Here is a 13,877-nt window from a genome sequence, read left to right as displayed (position 1 = left end):
GAGAGAGAGAGAGGAACATTTGATAACACATGATAGCTATATTCTAACTTTTTTCTATACAAATTTGTTGTATTTCACAAGACATACATGTGGTATGTATTTTTAAACGTTTTAGATCTACAAAGTAGGTACTTGAGAGATCTGGAATTTGAAGTTATCAGTGGCAAATAACAATGACAAAATTCCATTAAGTTTACTGATCTAATATAATTCTTTCCTGATACCTTGTAGTATGTATGTCTTGCAGATTTCACTTACAAATACCCTGCATTTAATGGGTTTTTTATATTTGTACTGTTATCTTGTATTTTATAAGTTACATACGTTTTACCTTGAGTAATTTATATTTGAATTCATATTTACAAATACGTGAAAGGGTATATCTACCCAAGTTGTTTTTACAATTCTTTATCTTTGTATTTTTTAAAGCTGTACTTTCGATTGGCACTACATAACCATTGTTGTGCTGACGTGTCATGTGTACCATATACCTAGACAAACCTTTTCAAATGTTATCTCTTTACTGCCATACACCCGCCACTTTTACTACCATACGATAATATATCCAAGACATCTCTCATTCTCAATATCTTCAGTAGGATTTCAATCAAACTTCATTCAACTTACATTTATTTTCCGGGCAATATTCTGTGCTAGAAGTATATACGCTGGTGCAGGATTCATCGTCTTGGATCTGTGATAGTTTGACTATCTAATTTTAAGACAACGTCTCCAGTTCCCCAGTCAAACGAGAAAACAACTCAGTCTTGTCAGATCTGAAAATGAAGAGAGACCTTTGTAACCACTGTACTATTTTCGTATGCAGGTGTACTGACGAGAAGTAAAATATCTATTAGAATTATGAACAATTCAGATCGTAAACCTTTTCTCCTAAAAAAGGTACAATTCAATAACGTCACGAGGGTATTGAAGATCAATACAAATTACCCGTAAATCTGACTTTTTAATTGATCCATCATTTCAGTCGCAATGGATTCTGTTGAATTTGCATTACTGCATTGTGTACCATTACTCAACATTAATCCGATCTTCAATACTACACCGTATACCAATGCACACCATTAATCAGATCTTCAATACTACACCGTATACCAATGCACACCATTAATCAGATCTTCAATACTACACCGTATACCAATGCACACCATTAATCAGATCTTCAATACTACATTGTATAGCAATACACACCATTAATCCGATCTTCAATACCACACTGTATTCCAATGCACACCATTAATCCGATCTTCAATACCACACTGTATATCAATACACATCATTAATCCGATTTTCAATACCACACCGTATACCAATGCACACCATCAATCCGATCTTCAATACTACACCGTATACCAATGCACACCATTAATCCGATTTTCAATACCACACCGTATACCAATGCACACCATTAATCCGATCTTCAATACTACACCGTATACCAATACACACCAATAATCCGATCTTCAATGCTACACTGTATACCAATACACACCATTAATCCGATCTTCAATACCACACTGTATACCAATACACACCATTAATCAGATCTTCAGTACCATACTGTATACCAATACACACCATTAATCCGATCTTCAATACCACACTGTATACCAATACACACCATTAATCCGATCTTCAATACTACACCGTATACCAATGCACACCATTAATCCGATCTTCAATACTACACCGCATACCAATGCACATCATTAATCCGATCTTCTATACTATACTGTATACCAATGCAAACCATTAATCCGATATTCAATACTACACTGTATACCAATGCACATCATTAACCCGATCTTCAATACTACACTGTATACCAATGCACACCATTAATCCGATCTTCAATACCACACTGTATACCAATACACACCATTAATCCGATCTTCAATACTACACTGTATACCAATACACACCATTAATCGATCGTCAATACCACACTGTATACCAATACACACCTTTAATCGAACTTCAATACCACACTGCATACCAATACACATCATTAATCCGATCTTCAATACCATACTGTATATCAATACACATCATTAATCCGATCTTCAATACTACACCGTATACCAATACACATCATTAATCCGATCTTCAATACTACACAGTATAACAATACACATCATTAATCCGATCTTCAATACTACACTGTATACCAATGCACACCATTAATCCGATCTTCAATACTACACTGTATACCAATACACACCATTAATCCGATCTTCATTACTATACTGTATACCAATACACACCATTAATCAGATCTTCAATACCACACCTTATAGCAATACACATCATTAATCCGATCTTCAATACTACACTGTATACCAATACACACCATTAATCGATCTTCAATACCACACTGTATACCAATACACATCATTAATCCGATCTTCAATACCATACTGTAATCAATACACATCATTAATCCGATCTTCAATACTACACTGCATATCAATACACATCATTAATCCGATCTTCAATACCACACTGTATATCAATACACATCATTAATCCGATCTTCAATACTACACCGTATACCAATACACATCATTAATCCGATCTTCAATACTACACTGTATAACAATACACATCATTAATCCGATCTTCAATACTACACCGTATACCAATGCACACCATTAATCCGATCTTCAATACTACACTGTATACCAATACACACCATTAATCCGATCTTCATTACTATACTGTATACCAATACACACCATTAATCAGATCTTCAATACCACACCTTATAGCAATACACATCATTAATCCGATCTTCAATACTACACTGTATACCAATACACACCATTAATCGATCTTCAATACCACACTGTATACCAATACACATCATTAATCCGATCTTCAATACCATACTGTAATCAATACACATCATTAATCCGATCTTCAATACTACACTGCATATCAATACACATCATTAATCCGATCTTCAATACTACACTGTATACCAATGCACATCATTAATCCGATCTTCAATACTACACTGTATACCAATACACATCATTAATCAGATCTTCAATACCACACTGTATATCAATACACATCATTAATCCGATCTTCAATACTACACTGTATACCAATGCACATCATTAATCCGATCTTCAATACTGCACTGTATACCAATGCATATCATTAATCCGATCTTCAATACTACACTGTATACCAATGCACATCATTAATCCGATCTTCAGTACCACACTGTATACCAATACACATCATTAATCCGATCTTCAATACTACACTGTATACCAATACACATCATTAATCCGATCTTCAATACCACACTGTATACTAATACACATCATCAATCAGATCTTCAATACCACACTGTATATCAATAGACATCATTAATCCGATCTTCAATACTACACTGTATACCAATGCACAACATTAATCCGATCTTCAATACTACACTGTATACCAATGCACATCATTAATCCGATCTTCAATACCACACTGTATACCAATACACATCATTAATCCGATCTTCAATACTACACTGTATACCAATGCACACCATCAATCCGATCTTCAATACTGCACTGTATACCAATGCACACCATTAATCCGATCTTCAATACCACACCTTATAGCAATACACATCATTAATCCGATCTTCAATACTACACTGTATACCAATACACACCATTAATCGATCTTCAATACCACACTGTATACCAATACACATCATTAATCCGATCTTCAATACCATACTGTAATCAATACACATCATTAATCCGATCTTCAATACTACACTGCATATCAATACACATCATTAATCCGATCTTCAATACCACACTGTATATCAATACACATCATTAATCCGATCTTCAATACTACACTGTATACCAATGCACATCATTAATCCGATCTTCAATACTACACTGTATATCAATGCTCATCATTAATCCGATCTTCAATACCACTGTATACCAATACACATCATTAATCCGATCTTCAATACTACACTGTATACCAATACACATCATTAATCCGATCTTCAATACTACACTGTATACCAATACACATCATTAATCCGATCTTCAATACTACACTGTATACCAATACACATCATTAATCAGATCTTCAATACCACACTGTATATCAATGCACATCATTAATCCGATCTTCAATACTACACTGTATCAATACACATCATTAATCCGATCTTCAATACTACACTGTATATCAATACACATCATTAATCAGAGCTTCAATACCATACTGTATATCAATACACATCATTAATCCGATCTTCAATACTACACTGTATACCAATGCACATCATTAATCCGATCTTCAATACTACACTGTATACCAATGCACATCATTAATCCGATCTTCAGTACCACACTGTATACCAATACACATCATTAATCCGATCTTCAATACTACACTGTATACCAATACACATCATTAATCCGATCTTCAATACCACACTGTATACCAATACACACCATTAATCCGATCTACAATACTACACTGTATATCAATAGACATCATTAATCCGATCTTCAATACTACACTGTATACCAATACACACCATTAATCAAATCTTCAATACCACACCTTATAGCAATACACATCATTAATCCGATCTTCAATACTACACTGTACACCAATACACACCATTAATCGATCTTCAATACCACACTGTATGCCAATACACATCATTAATCCGATCTTCAATACCACACTGTATACCAATACACACCATTAATCCGATCTTCAATACCACACTGTATACCAATACACACCATTAACCGATCTTCAATACCACACTGTATACCAATACACACCATTAATCCGATCTTCAATACCACACTGTATACCAATACACATCATTAATCCGATCTTCAATACCACACTGTATACCAATACACATCATTAATTCGATCTTCAGTACTACACTGTATACCAATGCACACCATTAATCGATCTTCAATACCACACCGTATACCAATACACACCATTAATCCGATCTTCAATACTATACTGTATACCAATACACACCATTAATCCCATCTTCAATACTGTACTGTATACCAATACACATCATTAATCCCATCTTCAATACTATACTGTATACCAATACACACCATTAATCCCATCTTCAATACTATACTGTATACCAATACACACCATTAATCCCATCTTCAATACTGTACTGTATACCAATACACATCATTAATCCCATCTTCATCACTATACTGTATACCAATACACACCATTAATCCCATCTTCAATACTGTACTGTATACCAATACACATCATTAATCCCATCTTCAGTACTACTCTTGATGCCAATACTCATCGTTAATTTTTAAAACTGAGTATCGCAATCGTCGACATCAAGATAGTCATTCTGGAAAGAAGAAATAAAAAATAAGAAACACAATGGAACAACTTCAGTTCTCATGTGCTTTTTTGCCCTCTTCTAGGTCTGCGATAACGGGGGGCTTGCATGAAACCCTGTAATAACGTTGTAACATTATATAACTTAAATTAATGCACGGAGTAGGGATTGCATTTTATAAATGAAAACTTGAAGTTTGTGTGTCATCCTTTTACAAAATTAAATCTTTATCAGAACCAAATATTGCATTTAACGTTTAGTAAGATCTTCGTCTTCGTCTATTTTTTATTGTCATTATCTTCACCTTTTGTCACTTGTCTTCTGATTTTACATATTTACATAAATTTGGAAGGATCTACCTTACTAAAGATCTCTTGCAATTCCGAACCTTTGCTTTTTCAACTTAACTGAATTAGCGCTACATTTTATATTTATACAGTATTCTACTATTATATTATATGATATTATTATACTATTATTATATTATATGATTATAACATTTGTATTATATTTCACTAATTTAACTGAATTAGCACCACATAACCAGTATTGGTACTGACGTGTCATATACACGCCATACATAGATACGGTTTGGCTTAATGCCATTTTTCAGCAAATGATGGGCTATAACAGTGGCGAAGATAATTGGTGGAGGAGGAACCCAGAAAGATCCAGGAAGAAGCTTTCTGACACACACGCTGGTGGAGCCAGGACTCGAACTCACGTTAACAGGTGTGATGTGTGAGTGATCTATAATCGCAAGCGTATTTAGACTCGTAAGCCATTTAGAGTCAGGAAGATGATATTTAGAAGAAATAACAGGAATTTCATTGAGTATGGATCTTCAACAAGCAGTACAAAAAGAATAACTTCCTGAACAGGAAAAAAAAAAAAGAAATCAGCAAATATGTCTGCCACTACCACTACCACCATCACTAACATTATTATTTCCATGGCTTCTGAAATGATCAACAGCAGCAGCAACATTATCAATGACATGCAAAAATATGATTTAAAAAATAAGAATAAGAAATAAAAAATAAAAAACATCAATGAGAACTTCAGGATTTGTGGTTCACTTGCCTACCTTGAATACCTGAATGCATTTTTTCACGCTCATTAAATATATATAAATAATGTTAAAGGGTGCATGTCAATCACGTGTATGTTATCGTGTGTATGTTACAGGTTCCCGGACAATAAATAAACCTAGGGGCTAAAGTCGGGTATATATCTTCAGATGTACAGTTCATATCGGTGGTGTCTAGGTATGAAGTCTACGTTACATGTATGTATCTTTAGATGTACATTTCATAATGTTGATGTGTAGGTATGAAGTCCACGTTACAGGTATGTATCTTCAGATGTACATTTCATATTGTTGGTGTGTAGATATGAAGTCCATGTTACAGGAATATATCTTCAGATGTACATTTCATATTGTTGGTGTGTATAGATATGAAGTCCACTTTACAGTTATACATCTTCAGATATAAAGTTTTTATTGTTGGTGTGTAGGTATGAAATCCACGTTACAGGTATATATCTTCAGATATACAGTTTATATTGTTGTGTGTAGGTTTATACTGTTGTGTGTAGGTATGAAGTCCACGTTACAGTTATACATCTTCAGATATACATTTCATAGTGTTGGTGTGTAGGTATGAAGTCCACGTTACAGTTATACATCTTCAGATATACAGTTTATATTGTTGTGTGTAGGTATGAAGTCCACGTTACAGTTATATATCTTCAGATATACAGTTTATATTGTTGTGTGTAGGTATGAAGTCCACGTTACAGTTATATATCTTCAGATATACAGTTTATACTGTTGTGTGTAGGTATGAAGTTCACGTTACAGATATTTATCTTCAGATATACATTTCATATTGCTGGTGTGTAGGTATAAAGTCCACGTTACTGGTATATATCATCAGATATACAGTTTATATCGTTGGTCTGTAGGTCTGAAGTCCACGTTACAGGTATTTATCTTCAGATATACATTTCGTATTGTTGGTGTGTAGGTATAAAATCCACGTTACAGGTATTTATCTTCATATATACCTTTCATATTGTTGGTGTGTAGGTATAAAGTCCACATTACAGGTATTTATCTTCATATATACCTTTCATATTGTTGGTGTGTATGTATGAAGTCCACGTTACATGTATATATCTTCAGATATACAGTTTATAGTGTTTGTGTGTAGGTATGAATTCCACAATTAGTGGTCATAAATGTCATAATCTATCAACAGTTATAATTCTACGCATGTTATCATTAAACTCGTATCATGTGCTTGTCTTGGTGAAAAATATATCTTGTCTAAATCAAAACTAGTTTTAAATCTAATTAATACGATCAGTCATGTAAATCTATGTATATTCATATTATGTGTGACCTTACATATTGGGAAAGGTCACAGGTCATGTTAGACTTGCGAGGGGATAATACAATATTTTCTCGGGATGGTATTCAATAAATGAATCAATCGAAATAATCCAGATCTTGGTATGGTTAGATTCCCTGTATCACAAATGTAGGTTTCATAGAATGAAACCATGTTTAGTACATAGACGACCTTGTCATTGTTTAAAGGTCAAGATCATTTTATAGACAACCTATCATTATATTAGCTCCTTGCTCTGTATATATCGAATGATTTGGCCGATACAGTATATTTTTTACATAATATTTTGGTATGACTCCGCCGAGATTCGATCCTGCGGCCTTCCGCATTCGAGGCGGATGCTCTAACCACTAGGCCACCAGAGTGGTCTCTATGGCAACGTAAGAGATTCTCAATTAGTTCATGTATATCAGACGCTTGCTGTGAACAGTCTATATTTTGCTTGATTCTGCTAATCAAATACCAGTCACTACCATTTTTTTTTGTCATTGGACTGAAATTGTTGTACATTTTTGTACCTTGACACTGATTAAACTGAAGTGTTGGGTCGCGGGTTCGAAACCGACCGAGTCATGCCAAATACTTACAACAATGGTACTAACAGCTGCCTCACTTGGAGCTCAGCATTAAGAGGTTAGTGTTAGGACTGGTCGGCCTGGTGTCAGAATAATATGACTAGGTGGGACATCATGCTACATGTCTGCGGAAAGATGCCCCAGTGCTTGACATCACAATAAACTGTCACACTACAGATATCGTAGCGATATGACTGAAAAATAATTAAAGCTACGTTCAAAAATCCAAATCATCGCCACCACACGTTTGTTTTGAACAGTCTACATTTTGCTTGGTTCTGCTAATCAAATATTGGTCACTACCAATTTGTGTCATTGGACTAAAATTATTGTACATTTTTTGTTACCTTGACACTGATAAAATTGAAGTGTTGGGTCGCGGTTTGAAACCCGGCCGAGTCATGCCAAATACTTATAACAATGGTACTAACAGCTGCCTCACTTGGATCTCAGCATTAAGAGGTTAGTGTTAGGACTGGTCGGCCTGGTGTCAGAATAATGTGACTAGGTGGGACATGACTCTACATGTCTGAGGCAAGATGCCCCAGTGCTTGACATCACTATAAACTGTCACACTACATATATCGTAGCGATATGACAAACATAATTAAAGATACGTTAACAAAATCCAAATCCCCACACACATACACACACGTTTGTTTTGAACAGTCTACATTGTGCTTGGTTCTGCTAATCAAATATCGGTCACTACCATTTTGTGTCATTGGACTTAAATTATTTTAGATTTTTTTTTTTACTTTGACACCGATAAAAACTGAAGTGCTGGGCCATGTTATTCAGATATTGTACACGCATGTGAAATTGTGAATAATGTTGACGGGTGTCCTAGGTGGTGAGTTGAAGGGTGTCCTGGGTGGTGAGTTGAAGTGTGTCCTGGGTGGTGAGTTGAAGGGTGTCCTGGGTGGTGAGTTGAAGGGTGTCCTGGGTGGTGAGATGAGTAAAGATCTTGCCCTTACCGGTCACTGCTATCACATATCCGTCCGCGTTGGTTCTAGTCTCAGATTCTGCCAATGTCGGCACGTGAGAAAGCTTGCCAGTACCTTCCAGTGGGTCGATGGTTCTTACCGGGGTTTTCCCCTGGTTATTCCTCCACCAATTATACTGGCCACCATTTATAGCCTATTGTGTGCTAAAATGTCGCTAAACACACATCAACATCTTGTTTAGGAATGTTTCCATGGTTAAAGTGAACGTACAAAAGTGACGAAATTGAAATCGATACATTTATGGGCTATACTGTTTCAGCCCGTTACATTTGTATCTTGAATATGTATATGCTATAAACTGATAACGTTGACTCTGTACAAACATTTGTGTTGTGCATTTTTCGAACATATTTCTGCCATGTCATGCAAGATGAATCTAATGGAATCTAATACATATAAATAATATTTAGAATAGCAAAAACATTGCAAACAATAGCACAAATGATAGTGCTGATGATGCTGATATATTCAGTGATCAGCATGTTTCACGATGTTACGTTCAAGGTTTAGATTTTTTGTAGAAAGTCCGCATTTTCCTGAAGCAATTTGTCTGAATTTAATGTAAAATGTACCCGCATACTGATTTTATTTTGTGTTAGGTTTAATATAAAAGTTTTTTACTTCAGAATTCATCATTCCATATCTTAACATACGTTTAGTGGAGTCGGTTGTGTTCATTTTTAAGCTGAGAAGATTTATTTTGTTTATTTATACTGTTCCTTGTAATTCCAATGTGCTCTTTTTGTCTTTAGACCTAAATTGCTATTTCGAAATTACTTTTAATCCATTTAAACTTTTAATCCATTTAAGAAAAGTTTAGATAACATCATTACGATGCATCAAGACTTTTAGTACATCAACACTATTCCAGTCTACTGGCACATCAGCACATTACTATCGAAATTCATTCGGAACACCATTCCAAATACTCCGTACCGTGGACGTGGGATGGTGCAGTTTAAGACTATTTAGGACCAGATTCGCAATAATGTTAAATTCAGTTTAGATTTTTCAATTTTTTCTATGGAAATTAATTAGTTAAATTTTACAAAACTCCATCATTTTTGCTCTTTTGTGTAGCTTACTTCAAGGCTATAAATTCGTAACTAATTATGCTTGACAAATTTTGTATACCAATCTTGCTCCAAAAAGTAAATAAAATATAATCTCACCGTTCAATAAAAGTCCCTTTTAATTTGACCTGAAACTGTATCATATTAAGATGCTTATCGTAAAAAAGACCAAGTTTAAGAGAACCGCTGGTTTAGAATGACCAGTGATGTAAGAGAATCGCTGTTTAGGATGACCAGTCGTTTAATCGTTGTTTATGAATACCATTGGTTTATGAGAACTTCGGTTTAAGATGACCAGTGATTTGAGGTAAACGTAGCTTATGATGGCCAGTGATTCTCACGCACACACGTACAAAAACATGTAGAATTAAATTCGTCGATGCAGAAAAGAATCATTTAGGTAACTTCTAAACTTATCCAGGGGAGGTAATTGATAAATATATCCAGGGGAGTTAATTGCTAACTTTATCCAAGGGAAAGGTTGCAGGAACCTTTATAGCACCTTTTTTTTATCTCCATGCATGGACTTTACAGTCAGCTAAAAGGGAAGGTTTTCCAGGAAAAAGGTTTCCTTGGAAAGGGGGACATAACAAAAAAATGGGGCTCAGTAGTTTTATGGAGGGGAGAAGGCATTCTAACAAGTTTGGAATGTTGAAAACGTATACTATATAGGGAAAACGTAATGACTATAGTATGTATTCACTAGATATCGGCAGTAGAAAATAATATTAATAACAATAATAATAATAATAATAATAATAACGACGAATCACTGGATTTTAAGCAACATGCAAGATAACTGGTATAAGAAAAACAATACCTTAGGTTTCTTTAATTTCCGTGCCTAAAAAGTCGTACTCTCCCCTCCCAGTATTCGTATTGTCCACCGAAAACTTTAAAGGTAAACACTACATAATTTCTGTGTCGAAAAAATGAAAAAAAGAACTTCAAAATGACGAGTCGCAGTTGTGATAGTTTCGATATTTTGCAGCTGTGCTGACTCAAAGAAACGATGCTTCAGGGTTTAGTCCATTCAGGTTAATAAGAATACAAAAATTCTTTGAAAATGGTTAAATCTGTGAGTCCAGAATTAACGTCTTATATAAACTGTCGACAACGAAGCCCTACCAATAACGTCTTGAATATTGTATAAAATATGTAATTCCTTATTTCTTTCAGCCATTACCGGATCTGCACGTGCTTATACACTGCGTTATCACCTTTTTACTAAATGATGATGTAGTGCAGGAACGTGCATTAGTCTTTGCACGAAGCAATGAGTTATATTGCATAACACGATGTAATGTAGCATACATTTTCCGTGCTCGGTATCTGACTCTCTCTCTCTCTCTCTTATTAGTACGTATGTACTTTAATGTAAAATAAAATAACTAGTAAAAAAAAAGTAAATATAAATTCATGATGAATATTTAAAATTTATCAGAGGGTGTATGAAATAGAAATACATTTATATGCGGATGGAATAGACCTAGTTGGCATTATTAATGAGACCACTCCGGTGGCCAAAGTGGATACAGCGTCCGCCTCGGATGCAGGAGGTCTCAACTTCGAAACCCGGCTGGGTCGTATCAAAAACTTATTAAAATTGGACTGGCAGTTGAGATTAGTATTATGACATGGTCGGCCTGGTGTCAGAATATTGTGACTGGCTGGGACATCATGCTACATATCTGCGGTATGACGCCCCAGTCCTAGAATTCACTATAAACTGTCACACTGCAGATATCGTATCGATATGACTGAAAAAGTATTAAAGCCACTTTAAAAATCCAGTGTAGTGGTAAATAGTATGCCTTGTATACCTTGTGACGCTCGATATTTATCCCTGAAAATGACCTGTGAACGTCGAGGAGAGCGGGCGTGCTTTTTGTGCGCCCTTAAGAAGGGCAAGATTTCTTTCTACTGTTCCTAACTAGGAATGCTTGAGTATGAGATTTTCAAGTCCATCAGTGGAAAAGCAACTAGGAAGCAATTGGCAACCAAGGTAGCTCGTAAGAGCGCACTACAATAGAAAGAAAAGGGTATATTAGTGTTACACTTTTTTCTTCATTTCACATTTGCTTTTTTCAATTTTGTTGTTGGACCACATTTTGTGATCTTTCATGCAAAAGTTTTTTTTTCTTTCATCTATTACATTCATTATTTACATTGATTTCATATGTTTGTTGCTTAACAATTTAAATGTCGTTTGTAGCAATCTGTATTTTTGACATAGAGTGCTTTTCTTAAGTACATGACACATAGTTTTACGCAACAGCGTGAGACCATATGAGCGATAGGATTAGCTGATAAATAATTTGGACCACATCCGTTATCCATTATACCAATTAATCCTTTTTTATTACTTAATTTTGCAATTTTTGTTATTGTATAGTATAGAGAAGTTTGCCTTTTCTACTACAGTGTGATAGATTTGGAAACATTTTGGGAATTTTTTCTCCAAATAGAATTATGGCCAGGGACATAAAATTATGTATAAAGGGGCAAGACTTGATCAGTACTTCGCAGTTAAAATAGAGAAAGGGGATGGGAGAGATATTTTAATAGCCTCTCACCCCAAAGGATGCCAACTGCTAGATTTCGGGGACGTTGCAGATTGTCCTCGACAATCAGACATAATCACCGCTTTCAAAGCGAACGGATTGCCCATAGATGAGATTGAGGGAATACAAAATGGAGGGAGAAATAGATTTATTATCTACCCCAAAGACTACGACTACCCCCTATTAGACATGGGGCAAATAGACATTAAGGGAATGACAACAAATGTGTCAGAAGCCCCCCTCCCAATCACCAGAGGGTTAGAGCCCATAACAAGAGACGTAATGGTCTCGGGGCTCCCCTTGGAAGTTGATAACGAAGCTCTTATAGACAAAATAAAACAGAAATTCCAGATCAACATTAAAAATTAAAAAATGGCAACTGTGTGGGGGTACCAGAAAATAAAATCCGGGGTAAGAATCCTTACAGTTGCCAAAGAGGACTCAGCCAAGCTCCCAACATTTTTCTATGTTTTGGGTTTCCTGCTAAAAACGTGGTACAAGGGATATGAGTACGAGCGTCCCTGTACACGATGCAGGAAAATTGGACATGCGCCCAGAGACTGTACAAACCCATTAGCCCCAAGCACATATGCAAGTGCGGCGGCTACAAATACAACAAAAACTGTTGATGAGGAAATAAATGGCGAAAAATTGATTGATTTCGCAAATACGGACATAATTGATCAGACAACCTCACAACCAAATGACACAACAACCACATCTTATGGAAACACTCAGAAACCCGGCAAAGATCTAGAGTGGGAAGGCTTTGTCACCCCCAAAAAGACCTGCCGTCCAGGAACCCCCAAATACAAGGATGAAATATTGGGAAAA

The 13,877-nt window shown here is 35.4% G+C and overlaps 1 long non-coding RNA gene across 1 annotated transcript in view; it reads right to left on the bottom strand.

Annotated features, from left to right (window-relative positions):
* The window catches only part of LOC149784492 (uncharacterized), a 30,107-nt gene extending 18,464 nt beyond the window's left edge, over positions 1–11,643 (bottom strand). Inside the window, exons 1-2 of the long non-coding RNA XR_016414143.1 lie at positions 11,300–11,643; positions 628–776 (exon numbers count right to left, since the gene is read on the bottom strand). This is a non-coding gene — a long non-coding RNA (uncharacterized LOC149784492). The remainder of the gene's footprint in view (positions 1–627; positions 777–11,299) is intronic.
* Positions 11,644–13,877: the final 2,234 nt, after the last annotated feature.

The sequence above is a fragment of the Sinohyriopsis cumingii genome, chromosome 14 (genome assembly GCF_028554795.1).
Source record: "Sinohyriopsis cumingii isolate HCF-2022 chromosome 14, ASM2855479v2, whole genome shotgun sequence".
Taxonomy (NCBI): Eukaryota; Metazoa; Mollusca; class Bivalvia; order Unionida; family Unionidae; genus Sinohyriopsis; species Sinohyriopsis cumingii.
This window is presented reverse-complemented; position numbering and strand designations above follow the sequence as displayed.